Below are 23548 nucleotides of genomic sequence, written 5' to 3'. Positions count from 1 at the left end.
ATATTTACCTAGTCATATTCAAATTTGAAGTTTAATGGGTCTTGTTTCACGTAAAGAAATTTATTTACTATTTGTCCAACAGATCTGGCCTTATAAGGCAGTCTCTTGTATTTTTGTGATTGTGATTTTATAATGCTTTTGATTGTAATAAAATATGTAGCAACTACAACGGATTACTATTGTGATTTTGGTGTGTCACTACCACAATCCCATTACATAGAGGATGATATGTTTCATGAAATATTTAATTATGAAAGCATATTTAAAGCTAAATATATTTACACCTGAATTTGGCTTCTCGGTTGAAGTAAAAATAAAAAAATTACATGTCTCACTGATTTTTATACATTCAATTCATAAGGAGGTGGAATATACGATGAAATGTTTTATGAAAATAATTCAGTGTGAAAGAATTTTTAAAGCTAAATCTATGAAAATTCTGTTATTGAAAAATACGTGTTTCACTGATTTTGAAACTACAACCTCCAAGGTAGTGCGATAGGGGCACATGTATTCATTCTCTCACCGCCTTCCAGCCCAACCTGCAAAGTATAGGGACTTGAAATTTGATGAAGGTGTAAATATTACGCTGAAAGAACCATTTAAGAAGAAATTTTTCGAAATTCCACTCCTAAGGGGGTGAAATATGGGTTGAAAAGTTTTTTTGAAAAAAAATATGTCCCTATGTTACTGTTGAAGCTAGAACTACAAAACTACGGAAATTGACATTTGGTTTCTCAGCCAGAAACAAAAAAAAAAACAGGTTTTTATCATTTTCCGAAATTCTTCCGTTGGGGGGATAAAATAATTAGTGAAGGTTTTTTGAAAATAAATCATTATTAAAGAACTAATAAAGCATTTTTAAAGCTACATCTATGAAAATAGGTATTTGACTTCTCAGTTGGATGTAAAAGAAATGTGTTTCGTTGCTTTTGGAAATTTAACTCATTAATAGAGTGAAATAGGGGATGAAAAGTTTTATGAAATATTTCACTATGAAAGCACTTTTAGAATTAAGTGGATGAAGATTTGAATTTGGCTCCTTGGTTCTAAATAGAAGAATACATGTTCAATTGTTTTTGAAAACCTAACTCCTAAAGGGTGTGAGATATTTCTGAAAATGGTTCATTATGAAAGCTTTACTAAATATATCTGACAATTCGCATTCGGCTCCTCTGTTAGAATTTTTAAAAACTATATGTTTCAGTGATTTTGGAACTTCGATACTAAGTGGATGAAAATTTTAATGAAATATTTATTGCGTTATATTAAAATATTTTAAATCTGCATCTATGAAAACCTGTATTTCACTTCTCAATTATATAAAAGAAATATGTGTTGCGGAATGAAAGATTCTATGGAGATATCACCACAAGAATACAAACGGTTTGATTAACAAAAACCTTCGACTCCAGCTGTCGGCATAGCTTTTTGGTCATTCAGTAAAAGACCATACTTCAATGGCGTTAAGTTTAGAAAGTGTTGCAGTTTATAAAAGACATAAAAAACGATTAAAGAAAAAAATTCTTTGCAGACCATAAACGGTCTATGCAAGTAAAGAAGCGGATGATAAGCTAGCTCTTTACGCAAATGAGTTGGTCAGTTTCAGTGTCATGCAGCAGGAACCAAATCCTATAGTTGGTACGATTGGCTAAAGGAAAAGTTTTGCAGAATCACGGGAAATCACTTCTGCAAGTGGCTGAGAATCTCGTAATGAATAAAAATTATGTATCATCCTTCTTTCCCTCTAGCAAAAAAAAAAAAAAAAAAAAAAAAAAAAAGAACCCTAGAGAAATTTCCGCTGTGAAACTATTTGCAAACAAGAGAACGGCCCTTGAAATTTAACGCTTCAAAGTTTTAAGCCCTGCTCATTCCGGATATTGATTGGGAAGTGTTAATCCACATGTGAAACCTGAGTACATAATCCCTGTGACATTTTATCAACGGTATTCCATAGGGACAGGTTCTCATTCAAAAAGTGTCACGACTGCCATGGGCCGCGCCGGGTATCCGCCATGTCTCAAACGCCTTGTCACGGTTCGCGCGGCTCCCCCCGTTGGAGGTTCGAGTCCTCCCTCGGGCATCGTTGTGTGTGTTTGTTGTCCTTAGCATAAGTTAATGTAAGTAGTGTGTAAGCATAGAGACTGATGGTTCAAATGGCTCTGAGCACTACGGGACATAACATCGGAGGTCATCAATCCCCTAAAACTTAGAACGACTTAAACCTAAGTAACCTAAGGACATCACACACATCCATTCTCGAGGCAGGATTTGAACCTGCGACCGTAGCGGTCGCGCGGCTCCCGACTGAAGCGCCTAGAACTTCTCGGCCACATAAGCCGATCTATCATGTATTCTAGAGAAGCTGCCCGGTCGTCAGTGGCACCTGTTCTTTCGAGAACAGTTACTATCTTCATATATATGGTTAAACGCTACCCAGCCATTGAGCTTCGTCTGTGCGAATGAGCACAGGTTGCACGAAATCTTACGGGAATCGTCACGTTAGTGTGGGCCAGTATTGAGTGGATGGGCAAATACCTATTACGTACATTACGTTTGTGGATTGTGGACAGTTGGGAATGTGAGTCTCACGGGAAGCGTGGAAGGGATAAATGCCTGCAGTCGCGGTATTCATCTGTGTCCTCGGTGGCTCAAATGGATAGAGCGTCTGCCATGTAAGCAGGAGATCCCGGGTTCGAGACCCAGTCGGTGCACACATTTTCAGCTGTCCCCATCGAAGTATATCAACAACACCTATCGGCAGCTGAGGGTTTCAATTAACTATCAATTGTGAAGGGAATTCGAAGAACCCTTTGCCAGGCACTTAAATGTGATTTGCAGAGTATCCATATAGATGTAGATCAAAGCTCGTCCCGTGACGCACGTGCACAAAATGATTCATACTGCACAATGCATGCAAACATACTAGCCGAAAACACTGACGAATAACGAGTGCTGCATATCCAGGTTAGACAGATCGGTTTTTCCTGCCAAGAAGAACAGGGAGTTGTTATCTAGGAACAATTCCAGTTAGAGAAAGGGTTGATAAATGCTCCTTGGATTGCACACTAAACGTAAATAACGAAAATGCATTTTTGGTAAAAATTGGTCAAAACATAATCCTGTGCTCTCCGTATTGCATTAGCCGTTTTGAATATTGAAAATCTGACTGCAGATTCGTGTTCAGCGACATTAAAAATATATATGTAACACTCAGTTCTTGCAAATCGAAGTAATAATATAATTAAAAGGTTTCCCCAGACGTTGAACTTTTTTGGAGAAACGATTTTCTCAGAACGGCATGCAGCATTAACTAAAAATGGTTCAATCTCTTAACTTCTACCTCTGATCCAGAAAAGTAAACACTTTTCTTAGGAGCTTATATCTATAATATATGACACTGATTAATATTAACTAATATTTGTGAAGGCGTAAGGAGTGAAATAAACCCCCAAAAATCTAACTCAGAGTTCGAATTAGCTCCGTATCGCTAAATTTACGGTTGTTTCATTGCGGTTAGGTATGCGCTCCCATAAATTTTATGTAATATCGACTGATGTTTTCCATTTTTAATTTCAGAGAAGTAATTTAGTATCAACTAATGTTATCCATTTTTGATTTCAGGTAACATCTGTGGGGCCACACTGCACGCAGTCTGCGTGATCAAATCATAATTGCGGGCGCCATTTTTTTTTACTGAAAATCTAAAATAAAGCTCATAGTATGATCGCTCGTAATTCCCAAACAGATCCTTCAAATGTATTTTCACTGTCTCAAAAAAAAAGTACCATTTTTTGCTCATTTGAATGAGAACCTAGCCGTAACGCTGGAATATAGTCACGAGATTTTTTTCGGAGACGCTGTACGTTCGCCAGAAGAATTTCGTTCTGCGCGTGTCGATGGACTTCGACAGATATTACTGTGTGTGTGTGTGTGTGTGTGTGTGTGTGTGTGTGTGTGTGTGTACTACTCAGTCGTGCCATTCGAGTGTACATCTTTGCTTAGTTTTCCTTTGACGATGTAAACAGTGTTAGGCTCAGTTGCTATCTGGTCAGTGAGTGGTTCCGAAGGTGTCGGATGTGCGGTGCGTTCTGTCTGCTAGGACAACAACAGACTGGCGTGGTGCGATGGCAGAAGCAGACACTGAGGGAGCTAGCTGCTGGGACGCCAGCGAACAATGTATGCCAAGTAAGACGAAGAGGACTATTCTAAAATTATGAGCCGCCTCAATAGTGTTTATCATTAGTAAATCTTGTAGTTGAGACTGACAATCAATCTACAATAACAGACAGTTTTGCCTAGAGAGAGATTAGTGAGAAATACAGGAAATCCCCCACACACTGAAATTTTGGTTGTGATGACAGGCCGATGGGCAGTGTAGCCCGAGATCTAAGTTAGGTTGGAAGGGGGTAATTTGATTTAGAGATGTTTACGCCAACGATTATGAATGCCGAGTAAACGTTGTGTGAGCAGATTTCCCTGTAGCGTAGCCTAGTGTTTCCGTCCGCGCCATATTTAACACACTTTCTCTGGCGGTGTACAAAAGTCGCACAACAGCGACGAAAACTACGTTTCTGGTGGGGGGAGGGGAGAGTTCACTATGTAATTTCCCTACAAATTTTAGTAGCCGCCGAAACTAGCCGAATTAGAAGCGTAATTTTAACTATATTTCCGTTTGTGGGAAAATAGTGATTCTTCTCTTTCGGCAGCAACTATAATACGTAGGCGACATATTTTTTTTTTTTTTTTTAACTCTGAATCATGATCTCAGTACACGCAGTGCTGTTTACGTAACCTGATTCGTGGTCGATAGTAACAAATGCAATGTATTGGTAAATTCTTTGATGTGTGACGTGTGTTGCATAGACGGCGTCTGCAATGTTCGTAAGGCCAAGTTTGTATATATTCTGTGTATGTTTAATTAAGGCGAGGAGGATAATGTTCAAGGAGCACTGCATTAGCGGTCTATGGAGAAATTTAGAATTTGGATCTGACGAACGGCATGCTCGGGCAGTTTGTGCTATTATGTTGACCACTGCGTAATTCGGACACAGTGATCATCGCCTCTCCCTAGTAACCAGGAGACTCGGGTGGTAATCCTGGTCTGGCACAAATTTTCAACAGTACCTATTGTCAGATAATTTTATTAGTTGTTTCGGTCTTAAATTGTGTTTTGTCAACAAAACGTCGTTTAGCTCTTTCTTGGATAACAGCTTTGGAAAGCGTACAGTCTGTACAGGTTACATTGATATTCACTCGTCGTTAGTCCAAGGCAACTATAGCTATTTTTAAACACAGTTGTAGTGCATATTAAGCCTACATACGTATTTGTGTCCTGTGTTTCTTTACCAAGAACTTCTTCTTAGGTAGTTTCCCTGTAGTGGTATTTTGTTTTGGTATTTATAGACTGTAGGCTTGGATGAAATATGAAACACATATCCGAAGTTTCTGTTGATGCTGTAGATCCTGTTTTATCCGTACTAGGGGCACAAACACTTCATCTAATACTGGAGAACACAATTTGTTTCGAGATTTAGCAATTTTTCGTAATGTAGGCCTAGCTTCGATATATTTTTCTCTAATTCTTGTTTGGATTTAATCTTAAAACACACTAACTTTTCCACCAATTATTCTATATGTGGTTTCATCCCTTTCGTAGCATAGAGTTCCTACACGGTCGATAATATTAATAATTTCCTTTCTCACTTCGATTTTCTGTAGGATCTCCTGTTTATGGTTATTGCTAACCTGTTTCACATTCTCACTTTTATTATTTTTATTTTTCTAGTTTTGTGACTGGTAGCCAAATTTTCTTTGAATTCAGTTTGTAATTCTGAAATAGTAACAGTTAAAGGTCAAGTGAAGATTGCGATCTATTTGAGGAGAATTGTTCGGAGATCTTTTATATTAGACGTACACAGGTCATTGAGATCCTTATCTATATAAAATTACTTCGAGTTTGATGTAGCCCATTCTCTTGTCATGATGTCGGCTGTATCGTAGCGCATTGTGTCGATTAGGATGGAGATTTTGGTTGAGAGTTGCCGAAGTCGACGAAAGTGTTTACGAAGTTAAGACTGTACTAACAGCATGATCTGTAGCGTAATCCAAAACGCTCTTTCTGTCCTTTTAAAATGTCTTTTAATTAAAAATAACTAAAGCTGCAAGATACAATCACAAAAACTGTGTTACGTAATACAGAAATCCCAGACTATTGTGGTGTATGTTGTGTACGTACACCAATTTTTTGTCACTGAATATATATTTTTTACTCATTTGCTGGATTCCAGTTTCCCGCTTTTTGCGGCGAAAAACCTTTCCCTGCGAAGGGCCCAATAGCATGTCGGTTATATTCGTGACTTTACCGACGGTCAGTAATTTCATGATAGTCTATCCACCGGCGTCATTGTTAACATCGAATATAGATTTAAGTATTAGGAAGGCTAATATGAACCTAACGCATGAGTAGGTCTAATGATGAATAAAAAAAAATCGAATGCGGGTTAGCTACTACAAGCAGCATAGTGAACGCGTTATTGTGGCCAAGTTAGACACGAAGCCCACACCTACCACAGTCTTAAAAGTAGTCCGCAGATGAGGAAGAAATTGATGAAATGTGTGATGAGATAAAAGAAATTATTCAGATAGTGAAGGAAGATGAAAATTCAATAGTCACAAGTGATTGGAATTTGATAGTAGAAAAAGGAAGAAAAGGAAACGTAGTAGGTGAATATGGAATGGTGGTAAGAAATGAAAGAGGAAGCCGCCTGGTAGGTTTTCGCCCAGAGCATAACTTAATCATAGCTAACACTTGGTTCAAGAATCGTGAAAGAACGTTGTATACGTGGAAGAGACCTGGAGATACTGCAAGAATTTAGATAGATTATATAATGGTAAGACAGAGATTTAGAAACCAGGTATTAAATTGTGAGACATTTCCAGGGGCAAATGTGTACTCTGACCACAATCTATTGGTTATGAACTGTAGATTAAAACTGAATAAATTGCAGAAATGTGGGAAATTAAGGAGACGGGACCTGGATAAACTGAAAGAACCAGAGGTTGTACAGAGTTTCAGGGAGAGCATAAGGGAACAATTGACAGAAATGGGGGAAAGAAATACAGTAGAAGAAGAATGGGTAGCTTTGAGGGATGAAGTAGTGAAGGCAGCAGAGGATCAAGTAGGTAAAAAGACGAGGGCTAGTAGGAATCCTTGGGTAACAGAAGAAATATTTAATTCAATTGATGAAAGGAGAAAATATAAAAATGCAGTAAATGAAGCAGGCAAAAAGGAATACAAACGTCTCAAAAATGAGATCGACATGAAGTGCAAAATGGCTAAGCGGGGATGGCTAGAGGACACATGTAAGGATGTAGAGGCGCAAATCACCATGGGTAAGATAGACACCGCCTACAGGAAAATTAAAGTGACAGCATTGATAGGGGTGGTGGGATCACTCATGGGAAAATTCCTGCAGTAGTGGATGTTAGAGCTGCACCGTTTTTAGATTGAAGTCAGCTGATAGGTATTCCTGCTTAGGGGAAGTCTCTCTAACAAAAGATCCACTTTTAACAAAGCTTAAGTATCCAAGTAATGAGAGAATTAGTATATTTCATCAAAATATACAAGATGTTAGCGATAAAGTTAGTCAACTGCTTATAGATGTTGACTCTGAAATTATTGGTATATTTGAGCACTTCTTAAATAAGGAGATAATTCAGAGGCTTCCTTTACCAGGATACAGGCTGGCTGACAGCTTTTCTAGGAGCTCTTTTCGGTGTGGGGGAGTAACCATGTATGTGAAAAACAGCATCCCATTAGAGTCAATTGATGTTTCAAAGTACTGCACTGAAAAGGTGTTAGAATGTTGTGAAGGTGTGGTTAAATTTAATGGAGCTAAACTTCTAATTGTTATTTATAGAGCCCCAGACGCCAATTTCACAACATTTTTGCTAAAGCTAGAGGAGGTTTTTGGTACACTTTGTAGGAAATACAAAAAATTATTTATATGTGGTGATTTCAATATTAATTGTAAAGTGAGTGTGCAAGTAAAAGCATGCTGGTAGATCTCCTTAATTCATATAATCATATGCTAACTGGTATGGCAAAGTGGTATGCAGATAGAATAGCTCAGGATAAAATTAAAACCATATGGTCAGTCGTAAAGGAAGTGGCTGGTCTGCAGAGACAGGTCGACGATATGGAATCAGTGCGTAGTGGGAATGTTCGTGTTGCTGATAAGTCGCTTATATGTACAGTATTTAATAATCACTTTCTGAATGTAGCAGATGAACTAAATAGAAACCTAGCCCCAACAGGGAATCATATAGCGCTCTTAGAAAAAAGTGTTCCGAGACTGTTACCTGAAATGGTCCTCCATGATAATGACAAGAGGGAGATTGAGTTAATAATTAAATCACTAAAGACCAAGAACTCTCATGGATATGACGGGGTATCTAGCAGAATACTGAAGTATTGTTCTGTGTATGTTGGCCCAGTACTTAGCCATATCTGTAACATTTCCTTTAGCAGTGGTCGGTTTCCTGACCGATTAAAGTACTCTCTAGTGAAGCCACTTTATAAAAAGGGAGACAAGGATAATGTTGACAACTTTAGACCTATTTCCATGCCATCGGTGTTTGCTAAAGTTATCGAGAAGGTTGTATACACAAGGTTACTGGAGCATTTAAATTCACATAATTTGCTGTCAAATGTACAGTTTGGTTTTAGAAATGGTTTAACAACTGAAAATGCTATATTCTCTTTTCTCTGTGAGGTTTTGGACGGATAAAATAAAAGGTTGCGAAAACTAGGTGTTTTCTTTGATTTAACGAAGGCTTTTGACTGTGTTGACCACAAAATATTACTGCACAAGTTGGACCATTATGGAGTAAGGGAGTAGCATAAAGTTGGTTCGCCTCTTACTTTAAGAACAGAAAGCAGAAGGTAATTCTCCGCAATATTGAGAGTGGTAGTGATAATCATTCGCAATGGGGCTCTGTTAAGAGGGCATTCCCCAAGGGTCGGTTCTGGGGCCACTGCTGTTTCTTACTTATATAAATGATATGCCTTCTAGTATTACAGGTGATTCAAAAATGTTTCTGTTTGCTGATGACACCAACTATGCAGTGAAGGGTCTTGTGTGTAATATTGAAACAGTATCAAATAATGTAGTTCATGAAATAAGTTTGTGGCTTGTGGATAACAATTTGATGCTAAATCACACTAAGACTCAGTTTTTACAGTTTGTAATTCACAATTCAACAGGGAACGATATTTTGATCAGACAGAATGGGCATGTTATAAGCGAGACGAAACAGTTCAAGTTCCTAGGCGATCGGATAGATAGTAAGCCGTTGTGGAAAGCCCATGTCCAGGATCTTGTTCAGAAACTAAATGCTGCTTTAGTTACCATTAGAACAGTATCTGAAATAAGTGACAGTTCAACATGGAAAATAGTCTACTTCGCATATTTTGATACGCTTATGTCGTATGGTATTATTTTTTTGGGGTAATTCTTCTAATTCAAAAATGGTATTTTTGGCTCAAAACGGACTGTTCGAGCTATATGGGGTGTAAGTTCGAGAACCTCTTGTTGGTCCCTATTCAATAGTCTGGGAATTCTGACATTGCCCTCACAGCATATATTTTCTTTAATGTTGTTTGTTGTTAGCAGTATTAGCGTATTCCCAACAGTTAGCAGCTTTCAGTCAGTTAATACTGTGCACAAATCATATCTGTATGTGGAATGCACTTCCTTGACTCTTGTGCAGAAAGGAGTGCAGTATTCTGCTGCATCCACATTCAATAAGCTACCACAAGAACTCAAAAATCTTTGCAGTAGCCCAAAATCTTTTAAGTTTAAACTGAAGAGTTTCCTCATGGCACACTCCTTCTATTCTGTCGAGGAGCTCCTGGAAGAGCTAAAAAATTAAGCAAATTTCAGTGTTACGTTGTTGATTTTCTTTATTTTAACTTAAGACTTGTCGCCTGACTATGTTTTAATATTTCATTTTATCTGTTTCTACTATCGTGTTATAATTTCAAGTATTGACTCGTTCTATGACCATGAAGATTTCTCCTTAATTTGGTCCCACGGAACAATAAATAAATAAAAATGAAAAAACTTTGGAGAAAAGAGATCCACTTGAATGCATATCAAGAGCTCAGATGGAAACCCTGATATAAGCGAAGAAGGGAAGGCAGAAAGGTGGAGGAGTATATAGAAGATCTATACAAGGGCAATCTACTTGAAGACAGAATATGGAAATGGAAGAGCATGTAGATGAAGATGAAATAAGAGATTATATACTCCGTGAAGAGTTTGGCAGAGCAGTGAAAGACCTAAGCCGAAACAAGGCCCCGGGAGTAGACAACATTCCATTATAAGTACTGACACCCGTGGGAGAGCCAGCCCTGACAAAACTCTACCATCTGATGAGCAAGATGTATGAGACAGGCGAAATACCGTCAGACTTCAAGAAGAATATAATAATTCCAATCTCTAAGAAAGCAGTTGTTGACAGATGTGAAAATGACCGAACTATTTGTTTAGTTAGTCACAGGCGCAAAATACTAACGCCAATTCATTACAGACGAATGGAAAAACTGGTAGAAGCCGACCTCGGGGAATACCAGTTTGGATTCCATAGAAATACTTGAACACATGAGGCAATACTGACCCTACGACTTCTCTTAAGAGCTAGATTAAGGAAAGGCACACCTACGTTTCTAGCATTTGTAGAGTTAGAGAAATCTTTTGACAATGTTGACTGGAATACTCTTTCAGTGTCTGAAGGTGGCAGAGGTAAAATGCAGGGAGCGAAAGGCCATTTATAATTTGTACAGATATTAGAAGGGAGTTACAAGAGTCAAGGGGCATGAAAGGGAAGCAGTGGTTGGGAAGGGAGTGAGATGGGGTTCTAGTCTATCGCCGATGTTATTCAATCTGTTTATTGAGCAAGCAGTAAAGGAAAAAAAGAAAAAAATCGAAGTAGGAATTAAAATCTGTGGAGAAGAAATTAAAACCTTGAGGTTCGCTCATGACATTATAATTCTGTCAGAGACAGCAAAGGACCTAGAAGAGCAGCTGAATGGAATGGAGTGTCCTGAAAGAATGATTTAAGACGATCATCAATAAAGGCAAAACGAGGATAATGGAATGTAATCGAATCATGTTTGGTGATGCTGAAGCAATTATATTAGGAACTGAGACACTTAAAGTAGTAAAGGAGTTTTGCTATTTGGGGAGCAAAGTAACTGATGACAGTCGAAGTAGAGAGGATATAAATTGTATACTGGCAATGGCAAGGAAAGTGTTTCTCAAGAAGAAAAACTTGTTAACATCGAGTATAGCTTTAAGTATCAGGAAGTGTCTTATCCGAGTATTTGTATGGAGTGTAGCCATGTATGGAAGTGAATCATGAACGATAAAGAGTTTTGTTAAGAAGAGAATAGAGGCATTAGAAATATGGTGCTACAGAAGAATGCTGAAGATCAGATGGGTAGATCACTTAACTAATGACGAGGTATTAAATAGTATTGGGGAGAAGAGAACTTTGTGGCACAACTTGACTACAAGAAGGAATCGGTTGGTAGGAAACGTTCTGAGGCATCAGGGGATCACCAATTTAGTATTGGAGGGCAACGCGGAGGGTAAAGGTCGAGGAGGGAGACCAGGAGATGAATACACTAAGCAGATTCAGAAGGATGTAGGTTGCAGTGGGTATTGGGAGATGAAGCTTGCACATGATACAGTAGCACGGAGAGCTGCATCAAACCAGTCTCTGGACTGAAGACCACAACAACAACAATAAGAAAGCATCTGTCTCATTTGTACCTTTCAACAGAAATGGGACAGACAAGAGGGTTAGATTAGACTATATGTAGTTTCCGTTGCAATTGATCCATAATGAGGAGATGCTCAGTGGGAAACTAATATGCTAATTTACCTTCCACAGATCGCAAGTGGACTGATCATGGACGTGAAATGAGGGATGAAAATTTAGACGTACTTCTGATCGTACTCGTATTATTTGACACCCCCCCCCCACCTCTCTCTCTCTCTCTCTCTCTCTCTCTCTCTCTCTCTCTCTCTCTCTCTCTCTCTCTCTCTGTTTCTCACTCACTCACTCACTCACTCCTCACTCACTGTCAATCGCGCACGCCCTAGTTCTACTAAAAAATTCAATTCATTAATGGTGTCAGAGGAGATGGTGAAATAAATCCTTTAGGGTGCTCTTAAACTGAATTTTGTCAGTAGTAAAACTTTTATGGCTGCTGACAATTTATTGAAAATTCGTTGTCCTGAATGATGGAGACTTTCTTGCACCAAAGTAATTAACTTCCAAATTTTTGTGGAGATTATTCATGTTTCTTGTAATTAGTGCATGCAATGAGCTGTTGATTTGAAAATATTCATTTGTTTTTAAAGACAAATTTCACGGGGAGAAGCTATCTTCTATCTCCACCTTTTTAAATTGATCTGTTTCCACGTCCCTAATCTCAAGCTGTGTTATATTAACGGTAAACACAAAACATTTCTTACATGCATTTCCACTGTTTTCCAACAAGTTGACTATTTTTCATGAATAATATATTAATAGTGAAATTTTTGAAAAACTTTTGAAAGACAGGTTTTGTGGGCAAATTTCAAAAATAAAAAGACCACAGAGTTCTTTATAATAAAGCTTCTCCATGGATTTTAATTCCTGCTCTGAATTTTTCTTTTGTTTCCTTTACTGCTTGATCAACAAACAGAGTGAATAACATTGGGGATAGACTATAACCCTGTCTCACTCCCTTCCCAACCACTGCTCGCCTTTCATGCCCCTCGACTCTGCATGCCCTCGAGTAAGACAACTGATTGTTAGAATTCCATGGTGCTGGAGAGGAACGAAAAACGCTTTTCTTTTAATGATGTCCAGCCCAAACCCTGTATAATTTGTGTGAGACTCTCTCCCATACTTCGCGATAATAGAAAACGTGGTGCCTTTCTTTGAACTTTTTCCATGTACTCCGTCAGTCCTATCTGGTAAGGATCCCACATCTCCCAGCACTATTCTAAAAGAGGACGGGCAAGCGTAGTGTAGGCAGTTTCCTTTGTAGGTCTGTTACGTTTTCTAAGATTCTTGCCAATAAAACGCAGTGTTTGGTTATCCTTCTCCACAACATTTTCTATGTGTTCCTTCCAATTTAACTTGTTCGTTATTGTAATACGTAGGTATTTAGTTGAATTTACGGCCTTTACGTTAGACTACAACTTCTCTGATTGTGATTCGTTTATTCTGCTTCGCCAGGGATTTTTCGGGGTCAGTAACGACCTGATTTGCGGATATTGAGGGCGTACCTTAACTGACTTTTGTCTTCATTGATTAGCGGCTACCTTTGAAATGGTTGTACCACTCCTTATGCCGTGTAGTACCCATGACTTCGTCCACAAACACACTATGGTTTCAACTTGAGAATCGCCAAGCTTGAAGCCAAATGTGATGCAACGTCGTCGTTTTGCTCACATTACTAAATCCAACGTGTACCACTTACAAGTGTTCCGAAATATTGGAGAAAATCAGGTATTTGTGCTATGTATGCCTGAAAACATGAGCCCACGAACGCCCTGATACCATTGTTGATTTCAACAATTAAAAAAAGGTCGGATAATTTTTGAACAGCTATCGTTTATAGGCCGTCGCCAGTGATGTCGGAAGAGCAAGATACCCATAGCTGCGCCAGTTGTATTAGGTAGTTCGAATGGAGCGGTCTATTGTCCGACGAATCTCCATAGCAGCTCCGAGCCGAATACCCCAAAGTTCGTCCTTCGCGTTAGGAATCAAGCTGAGCTCACGAGGGCGTAAGTCCGGGGTATGTGGAGTGTGGTGCGTGGTGCGGCCCTTCCCATCCCCATATACCGATCAAATCAGTCACGACTTTAACCAATCGTGCCCGAACATTGTCCTGCAAAATGATGGCCGCGTGCTGCAGAAAGTGACGCCGCTTCTTTCACTCAGTTGTTTTTCTTCTTTGTAGCACAGTCTGTTTCGTTTTCGAGTCGAAACCGCTTAACAGATATTGTTCAAATTTGACATGGCGACCGTTTGAACCCTTAGAAAGAACAAAGCCCACTTCAGAAGGCAATAAACTTTTTTTTTAAGTCAGTGAACGTAAACTAAATTAAAACTTACTTATGTTGGTGTATAACTTATGAATTCTATAATGCATAAGTACTTCAGTAGTCTCCTCGCGGGATAGTCTCTCAAATGAAATTGCTCCCACGTCCGAGGCCTTTCAATATCACTTCTCCCATTCCGCTCGTAGTTCAGAATATTTTGGGGAAGTCTGGGACTTAGCATTCTCACCAGTCTTTACGATATTTTAGAATTTTTTAGTTTATGTTGAAAATACTTAATTTTTCTCTAGTATCTACATTTCCAATCATTTCTTGTTCTGCAGCCCTTCGAATTTCTTAGGAACCTCATCTCTGCCGTCTGAATGTTTTTTGTTTTAACCATGTTTTCGCTTTCACAGCATAACACAGGAACCGCGACCACGTTATAGAATTTCGGGACAATCTCTTTTTGTACTTTATTGCCCAATGTTCGGATAATGGTGCCACAGACAGCTTAGAATTTGTGTAATTTATTTTCAGTATGAGAGTAAAAATCAGATCTTACAGCGTAGCCTAAATGAAAGATAAGAGACCTGTTCTAAAGCAGGTTTATCGAAAACTAGTTTTAAACTGACTGGATATTTTCCTCGAAGTGCACTTATTTACGTTTTATTACTAGAAATTTTAAAGTTGTATTCGTTGCATATTTCGTTCAGGTGGTACATAGATCTTTGGAGGTCATTTCATTCACTTGAATCATGTCATCTACAAACAGAAGCACAATGAGGTGTTTCTCGTGATTCTTAAGTTTCTCCCGGCGTATTTGATAGTCAGAATATCCACGGGGGTACTGCCGGTCTACAGTGTCCAACGTGCACAATATTTCGGCGATCATACATGTCGCCATCATCAGGTGAACTGACGGACTGAGCTCCTGTGAGCGTGCCGGCACGGAGATCCGTACGCTATGGCTGCTCAGAGGGACCTGGTTTCGGTTGCTGACGCTAGACATACAGGCCTGATCACTGGCCCGAGGTATGGAGTCTACGCTTGGTGCAGCTATTCCTCCAAGATCCTCATTTGTTGGGATGGTGTTCCCTCTCGTTCGGGTTGGTCCTCGGGTGTTGCCTGGTCGTAGATCCTGGTTGCCAGCACGCAGGCATGCTGGCGGTGTCGGTGGATGTTCCTGTGGGACTAGGTTATCTTCCCTTCCCGCGCTATGTTGTTCAGCGCGGACTCCAGCTCGGGTGTGAGCTTCCTCGCGCCATCTCCAACTTCTTTCCTCAGCCGCGCGACCGCGTCTTCCAAGATGAAGCCTCAGTCGGCGGCGTGAAGATCGGGTTGGAGTTTATGGTGTGGAGGTCCTTCTTCGTGACGAATTTTCGGTCGCGGCGGCGGCCGTTTTAAATACCCTCCGCCCGCAGCGCGCTCCCTCCGCTGTCCGCGCCCCGCGTCACGGTCGCGTGGTGGAACAGATTGCGGCGGCGTCTGAGAAGACGTCGGTGTGATGGCTCTGTCCGCCGTGGTCGTCTCACCTACACGTTTGCTCGGTTTACTCTCGATTAACCCAATCGCTGGTTCCCAAGGCTTGCTAAGATTATAGACACAGTCACGGTTTATGAGGTCGTCATTGGTGCGTATTTCGATGGCCTCTCTAACAACGCTGTCCCTGTATCTCGACATCTGTACCAGAATCCACCGATCTCCGTGCCAGCACGTTCACAGTAGCTCAGTCCGTCAGTTCACCTGATGATGGCAACATGAATGATCGCCGAAATATTGTGCCCTTTGGAGCCTGTAGACCGACAGTACACCCGTGGATATTTTGACTAGATATTTCTCATTCGTTATCCCAATTCCTTTGTGTGCTCGTAGTTCATGCTTTTATTTATGAAGAATGAAGTCAATGTAAATACTAAAAATGCTGACATAACCTACTCATTTAAATGTATACCGAGCGAGCTGGCGCAGTGGTTAGTACACTGTATGATGATGATGATGATTGGTTTGTTGGGAGCTCAACTGCGCGGTTATCAGCGCCTGTTTAAAGCCCTAATCTTTACACAGTCCAATCTCGCCACCTTCACGAATGAATACGAAATGATAAGGACAACTCACACATCTAGTCCCCGGGTGGAGAAAGTCCTCAACCCTGCCGGGAATCGAACCCGGAATCCCACGATCCAGAGCAGAAACTCCCATTGGGGAGGACGACGGTTTAAATCAGCGTCTGGCCACCCTCATTTATGTTTTCCGTTATTTTCCTGAATCGCTCGAAGCAAATGCTGGGATGGTTCCTTTGAAAGGGCACGGCGGACTTCTTTTTCCCTTCCCTGACGCAGTGCCAGCTCCTGCTCCTTCTCTAATGACCTCGACATCGATGGCACATTAAATACAATCCTCCTTCCGTTCTTCGCTTAAAGGCATAGGTTTAACGCAATAAGTCGGGAGTTAAAAGTTAAAAACTGCGTATTCGTCTAAGGCAGAATATTTTCATGGCGCGAAAATTATCGAGACTATATACACCGAGCATTTGTGAATGGCAGCACGTGGCGACTTACAACAAACTTCACACTTAATTTTGAAACTTTGCGAAACTTTTTTCCCTCTGACATCCCTGACAGAATGATGAAAGGAAAAAAGACTTTCATCACTTCTACATTTTAGCTGTTCATGCAGTAAGGCGTCAGCATCAGTCATGAATTTTGAATTGATTACTTCTTTACTACTCACTCTATTCGGAATACATTTGTCAAACAGTATTCACACATATCGTTGAACGTACCTGAAAAATTATAGCAACACCTAGTTCAGGACATAAACATTGAGATGTTTTCGAAAAACTAGCGTCTCTTAAAACAGAGCGTCTTCAACTGAAAAGGATTATGCTTCTTCAGGTCAAGTTTTTAACACATTAACTGATACGGAAAGTAAACGAACTTCTGAAAGTGGTTTACATATGGGACTTCCAGTTTTCAGATAGCGATTTGGAGGGGAGAAGGGGGCGGTGGTTACGCGGTCTATTTGAAACTTCAGTCTTTCCGCTAATGATGCAGTTGTCTGTAATGAAGTACTGTCTGAAAGAAGCCACGCCCTCATAAGATTTTAGTGTAGTGCAAAGACTGGCAACTTGGTTTACATGTTCCCGAAATGTAAAAATGTTCTGTTCTCAAAACGAAATAACCTTATCCTACGAGTATAGTGTCAGCGAGTCAAATTCGCAATCGCTCAACCCACACGAATACCTGGGTGTAAAAATTTCTAGAGATTTGAAATGGAACCGAGTCGCAGTCCTAGGGAAAGACGGTGACTGCCTGGAATTCATTGGTAGAATTCTAGGAATATACAATCAGTGTACAAAAGAAATTGCTTAGAAATCACTCGTGCGCACATCCCCCAATATTGCTCGTGATTCTTGATCCTAGTCAGATACGACTGCCAGGGGATACTGAATGTACACAGAAAAGGGGGGCACGAATGATCACAGGTTTTTTTGACCCGTTGGAGAGTGTCACAGAGTTTCTGATCAAACTGAACTGGCAGGCGCCTGGAAACAAACGCAAAATGTCCGAAGAAAGTCTACTTGGATTATTTCCGGAGGAATATAGGCGAATGGTAGTCAATAGAGGGAATGACTGCGAATGCTCGTTCGATTTGCGCTCTCTTCCCAAGGCTGCGATGCAAACTAATCCTGATAATATTCCCGGTGCGAGATGTAGTTGGCAGCTCTGTAATTGCTCACCCGTGAGTTGCTTAAAGCCCTGGCAAAATTAATCTCGGAGGGACACATCACATTCTCAACCGACTTAGCATATCGCGTAAGGATGTTCTAGATTCTGAGACTAGTGTATTGAATATAAATACGGAAAACTGGAACAACTCACTCTTTGAAATACTTTTAATTCCATTAACTAGTTTTGTAACCTTTACAGACTCATCTTCAAATGTGGCACACAGAATTTCCGTCTTTATTTCGGTAGAGTGATGCCGGGTACTGGCTCTCTGACAGGGAGACAGAGAACTCTTTTAATGTATCGCCACGAGCGACAGTTACATGGCGACATGTGTCGGAAAGCCAATACTTCCACTTAGCTTGACAATGTGGGTGGTATTGCAGTTAATATCCACCTGGCAACTGCCGTTGTCATTGTGTATTGGCCACAGATTAATCGTCTTTAAATGTAAATATAAATAAGAAGTTTCACCATCACCATAAGGTTTACTACTAATGTACATTACAAAGATGTTCAATTGAAAGAATAGCATACATTGCTCGGAAACAGTCTTTTGATCCTTGTGCACATAACACGAGGGCGTGCTGAGGAGTAGTGACTCCAAATGTTTGATTTGAAAACTGAAAACTTTCCAATTAAAAAACGTTAGCAAAATTCTACATGTTTATTCCACGAATCTGCAGTCCTCTGCCGCTAGAGGGCTCCGATTTGTACCGTGTAACATAGCGGTGTGTGATGTAACTATGTCCGTGCTTGTGAAACAGCTCAAAAAAATTGAAAGTACGAATTGGAAGAGTTGGTTCGCACGTGGAACACCCTCCTCTTCAGCATTACGACGCCAAACTGCAGCCGAGCGCTGCGACTTCTGCAGCACTCCGATGCCGTTCGTTCACTGCCGTCGATTGACCTCCACACGGACCCGACTTGGTCCCATCCGATTTTCATCTGTCTCCAAAACTTGCAGAACACATTCAAGGACTTTTATAGTTCGAAGCCGTGCAAGCAGAGGTGAGGTTGAGGCTCTGTTAGCACAGTCAAATATTCTACTGTGACGGTATCGACAAAATCAACATTTTACAAAATGTGACTACGTAGTCCAATGACTACAGCTGCAATTTTTTAACTCGTGTAAATACTTGAGTGTATAAATTTGTAGTGGTATGAAATGGAACGATCACATAAGCACATTAGTAGATAAAGCGCGTGCGGTTCATTTGGACAATACTGGAGAATTGCAATTAGTACCAGATAGGACGAACAGGGGATATTGAACTTATACAGAGAAGGGCAGTAAAGATTGCTCAAGGTTTGTTAGACCCATAGGAGAATGTCAGGAAGGTGTTCAAAGAACTGAACTAACGCACAGTTGATGATAGACACAGATTATACCGCGGAAGAGCAAAGTATCGCGAGGAGACCTACTTAGAAAGTTTCTAGAACTGACGTTACGTGATGAATGTAGGAATATACTGAAACCGCCTACGTATGGTAACTGTAGGAAGCGTGAAGACCAGATTAGACTAAGCACAGCACGCACAGAGGCTTTTAAGCAGTCACATTTCGCACGCTCCATACATCAGTTAAGTGGGAATAAGTCATAATAACTAGTATAATGGCAAGTTCCATCTGCCATGCAATTCACGGTCGTTTGTAGAGTACAAATTATAAGCTGCCTAATTTTTGTTTGAATTTGGATTCCAAGAAAATGGTGCGTCTTGCAAAATGTCCTAAATAAGTCTCCTCTTAATCGTCACCACCATGAGTGTTCTGCCCTAGGGCAGGTCTTCACATGTCCCTCTCCATGCAGTCCCATCATTTGTTACCCTCTTGTCTTCTCACAACTGTTTTCTGTCCCTACACTGTCCATCACCTAGTATGTTCTGCGTCGTGTTCCACTTCCATTCACTATTTCCTCCATACCATAAATAAACAATCTCTTCTCATTCAGTGTCCATGCTAACTGTGTTTCCTCATCCTGCTAACTTTAAATTTTCTCTCTGTTCTCCCACTCAACACCACCTCATTTCTCACTATGCTTGCGTACTTTATCCCCTATCAACGCACCCACATAAAAGCCTCCTGTTATGAAACTTCTCGTTGGCAATTGCTATACGTGTTTTCACCTCCTTATTACTTCCAATGTCGTCCATAATAGCGCGTCGCAGTTATCTAAATGGTTCAAATGGCTCTGAGCACTATGTCACTTACCATCTGTGGTCATCAGTCCCCTAGAACCTAGAACTACTTAAATCTAACTAACCTAAGGACATCACATACATTCATGCCCGAGGCAGGATTCGAACCTGCGACCATAGCTGTCACGTGGTTCAAGGCTGAAACGCTTAGACCGCACGGCCACACTGGCCGGCAGTTATCTAAAAACACTAATTTGTTCTGTATCTTCCTGCCTAACATTTTAGTTGTGCTTAGTTTTCTTGCACTTATCACCGGACATTTTGCCTTTTTCTTATTATTTCTCATTGAAATTTACTCATATGTTGTTTAATTCTTTTAACATTTCAGTCATACCTTTTTCGCTCTCTGCCAACACCATATGATCCGCGAGTCTAATACATTCTGCACTCCTAACAACAACCAGCTCCCTTCTATTTCGTTTCATAAGTTTTTGAATGACCTGCTACGAATATATTTACACACTAAGGAAAATTAACGTATCCCGGAGGAATTACCCCAGTGCGTTGGAAATAGATACATGTGATGTATGTGTAGGGGCAAATGAATGACTAGAGTTGCAGAAAAAGTATATGATTAATTCAAGAGAAAGAGCTTCACAAATTGATAAGTCGATGACGTGTTGGTCCACCTCTGGCCTTTACGCGGGCAGTTATTCGGCTTGACATTGACTGATAGTGATAGTGGATGTCCTCCTGACGGATGACTTACCAAATTCAGTTCAGTTGGTTCGTTACATCGTCAAAATCGCGATCTGGTTTAAAGAACCTGCCCATTGTGTTCGAAACGTTCAAAATTGGTGACAGACATGGTAGTCTTGCTGAGCACGTAAATACTATCTCCGTGTGTAGTGCGTAAATTGCCGGCAGGCACCTCATTTAGTGTCCCGAGCAGAGTTCAAGACGCCAGAGAGACAAAGGGTGGACACACTGCATATTAAACTCCACTAATAGGTGTCTGTACACTACTGATAGGATACTGTATTTCGAAATGTTAGCAGGGGCCAGAAGTTGGAGCATTTGTCTTTCCGCTTAAAGCTTACGTGGGGCGAGTCGTAGTATCTCTAAAAAGAGACACCTCTGACAACACTAGTTGAAAGTGGCCTTCAAACTAGCCGTGCTGCGCTCTCTAACTCCGGTTATTCTCGTGGCCGTCAGAGCTGCTGTAGCCAAGGCGCCCCCTGGGTAAACGCTGCGGACGTCTGCACTCGCAGATACCAATCGTAATACGACAACGGCTATACAATTTACTGGAAACGTACAGGATGTTCCGAAATTGCCGTCACTAAGTGCTAGAACTTGTAGAGGGGACTGAGTACATAATACTCGTATTTTAAATTTGTAACCCGCCTCCGGAAACGTATCGTGTGCTACAACCATTTAGAAAAATGTTGGTAACGCTGTCACTTTGACAAGTAATCTGTTACACTGAAGAGCCAAAGAAATACCGTGTAGGGCCACCGCGAGCACGCAGAAGTGCCTCAACACTGCGCGGCATGGAATCGACTAATGGCTGAAGTCGCGCAGGAGGGAACTGACATCAGGAACCCTGCAGAGCTGCCCATAAATCCGTAAGAGTACGATGGGGTAGAGATCTCCTCTTATCAACACGTTGCAATGCATCCCAGATATGCTCGATAATGCTATACAATGTACTAGAAACGTACATGATGTTTGGTGGCCAGCGGAAGTGTTTAACCGCGGAAGAGTGTTCCTGCAGCCTCTCTGTAGCAATTGTGGTTGTCGCGTCGCATTGTCGCGTCGCATTGTCCTGATGGAATTACCTACTTCCGTCGGAATCCACAATGGACACGAATGGATGCAGTTGATCAGACAGGATGTATCTAGACTTATCAGGGGTCACACATCACTCCGAATGCACACGCCATACAACGTCACAGAGCCTCCACCAGCTTCAACAGTCCCCAGCTGACATGCAGGGTCCATGGATTCGTGAGGTTGTCTTCATACCCGTACACATCCATACTCTATATACATTTTGAAATGAGACTCGTCCAACCAGGTAATATGTTTCCAGTCATCAACAGTCCAGTGTTCGTACCGATGGGCCCAAATGAGGCGTAAAGCTTTGTGCTGTACGGTCAGCAAGGGTACACGAGTGGGCCATCGGCTCTGAAAGCCCATATAGATGATGCTTCGTTGAATGGTTCGCATGCTGACACTTGTTGATGGTAAAGCATTGAAATTTTATGTAATTTGCGGAACGGTTGCACTTTCGTCACGATGAACGATTCTCTTAAGTTTCCATTCTTGCAGGATCTTTTTCCGGCAGCAGCGATGTCTGAGATTTGTTGTTTTACTGGATTGCTGATATTTGCGGTGCCCTCGTGAAATGGTCGTACCGGAAAATCCCCACTTCATCGCTACCTCGGAGATGCTGTGTCCCATCGGTGTTGCGCCGAGTATAATACCACGTTGAAAGTCATTTAAATCTAAATAACCTGCCATTGTAGCAACAGTATGCGATCTAACAACTACGCCAGGCACAGGTCTTACACAGGCGTTGCCGGCGGCATCACCATATCTTTCCTGTTTACATATCTCTGTGTTTCAGTAGGCATTATTATACCAGTTTCTTTGGCATTTCAGTGTAGATGTTACCCAGTACATCTACAGTTTCACTCGTTAATAACCAAGCAGCTGAATGTATTAATATCATTCTAATTTCGAACTGGAAAGGGCCCTCCTGTAAAAACAGTTTCTATGAAGACCGATTTTTTTGTCATTCAGCTGCTGATGGGCGTTGATATACATCAACGAAGACAGGTGAAAATGTGTGCCCCGACCGGGAATCGAACCAGGGATCTCCTTCTTACATGGCAGTTGCTCTATCAATCTGAGCCACCGAGGGCACAGAGGATAGTGAGACTATAGCGACTATCTCGCGCACGCCTCCTGCGAGACCCACATTCTCACTTTGTATGTCCACACACTACATTCGTAGTGTCCTTTCGGACATGTCCGAAAGAACAGACACCATATCCATATAAATATATTTTCCAGTTCGCGTGCGCTGCGTCTCCACGACGCCCCTGCTGACGGTGAATGCACCCTTTCTCGAAGACGTTGTGCAATGGTAACGAAAAGTGTGTGGGGAGGAGTCAGATGTTTTGGACAACGATCTTGATAAAGACGACCAGCAGCTCTTCCAGTACTGTGAGCTTTGGCCACACACAATTCTCGTGTCGGTGTATTCGGCAAAAGTGTACTTAGCAGTGTTTCTCTAACACTCACAGACACATGGAAAAGACTCGAACCAGGTCAGAGAGGAGACAGCCGTCAAACGACATCATACGATCCGACGTAAGTAACCCACCTCCAGTGACGATTACCCAGTTGCATACCACATTAGCGAAGGTGTATTTATACGGCTGTAGCATGAATATACCTTTCCATACATGGGCTCCTCTTCAAAATATCGTAACTCAGTTCCCTAGAAGTTTTTAACGGGAATTTTGGAACATCCTGTATCTCTCCAGTAACTATACACCTGTTT

This window comes from Schistocerca gregaria, chromosome 3, assembly GCF_023897955.1.
Source record: "Schistocerca gregaria isolate iqSchGreg1 chromosome 3, iqSchGreg1.2, whole genome shotgun sequence".
Classification (NCBI taxonomy): Eukaryota; Metazoa; Arthropoda; class Insecta; order Orthoptera; family Acrididae; genus Schistocerca; species Schistocerca gregaria.
Note: the sequence above shows the minus strand (reverse complement) of the source record.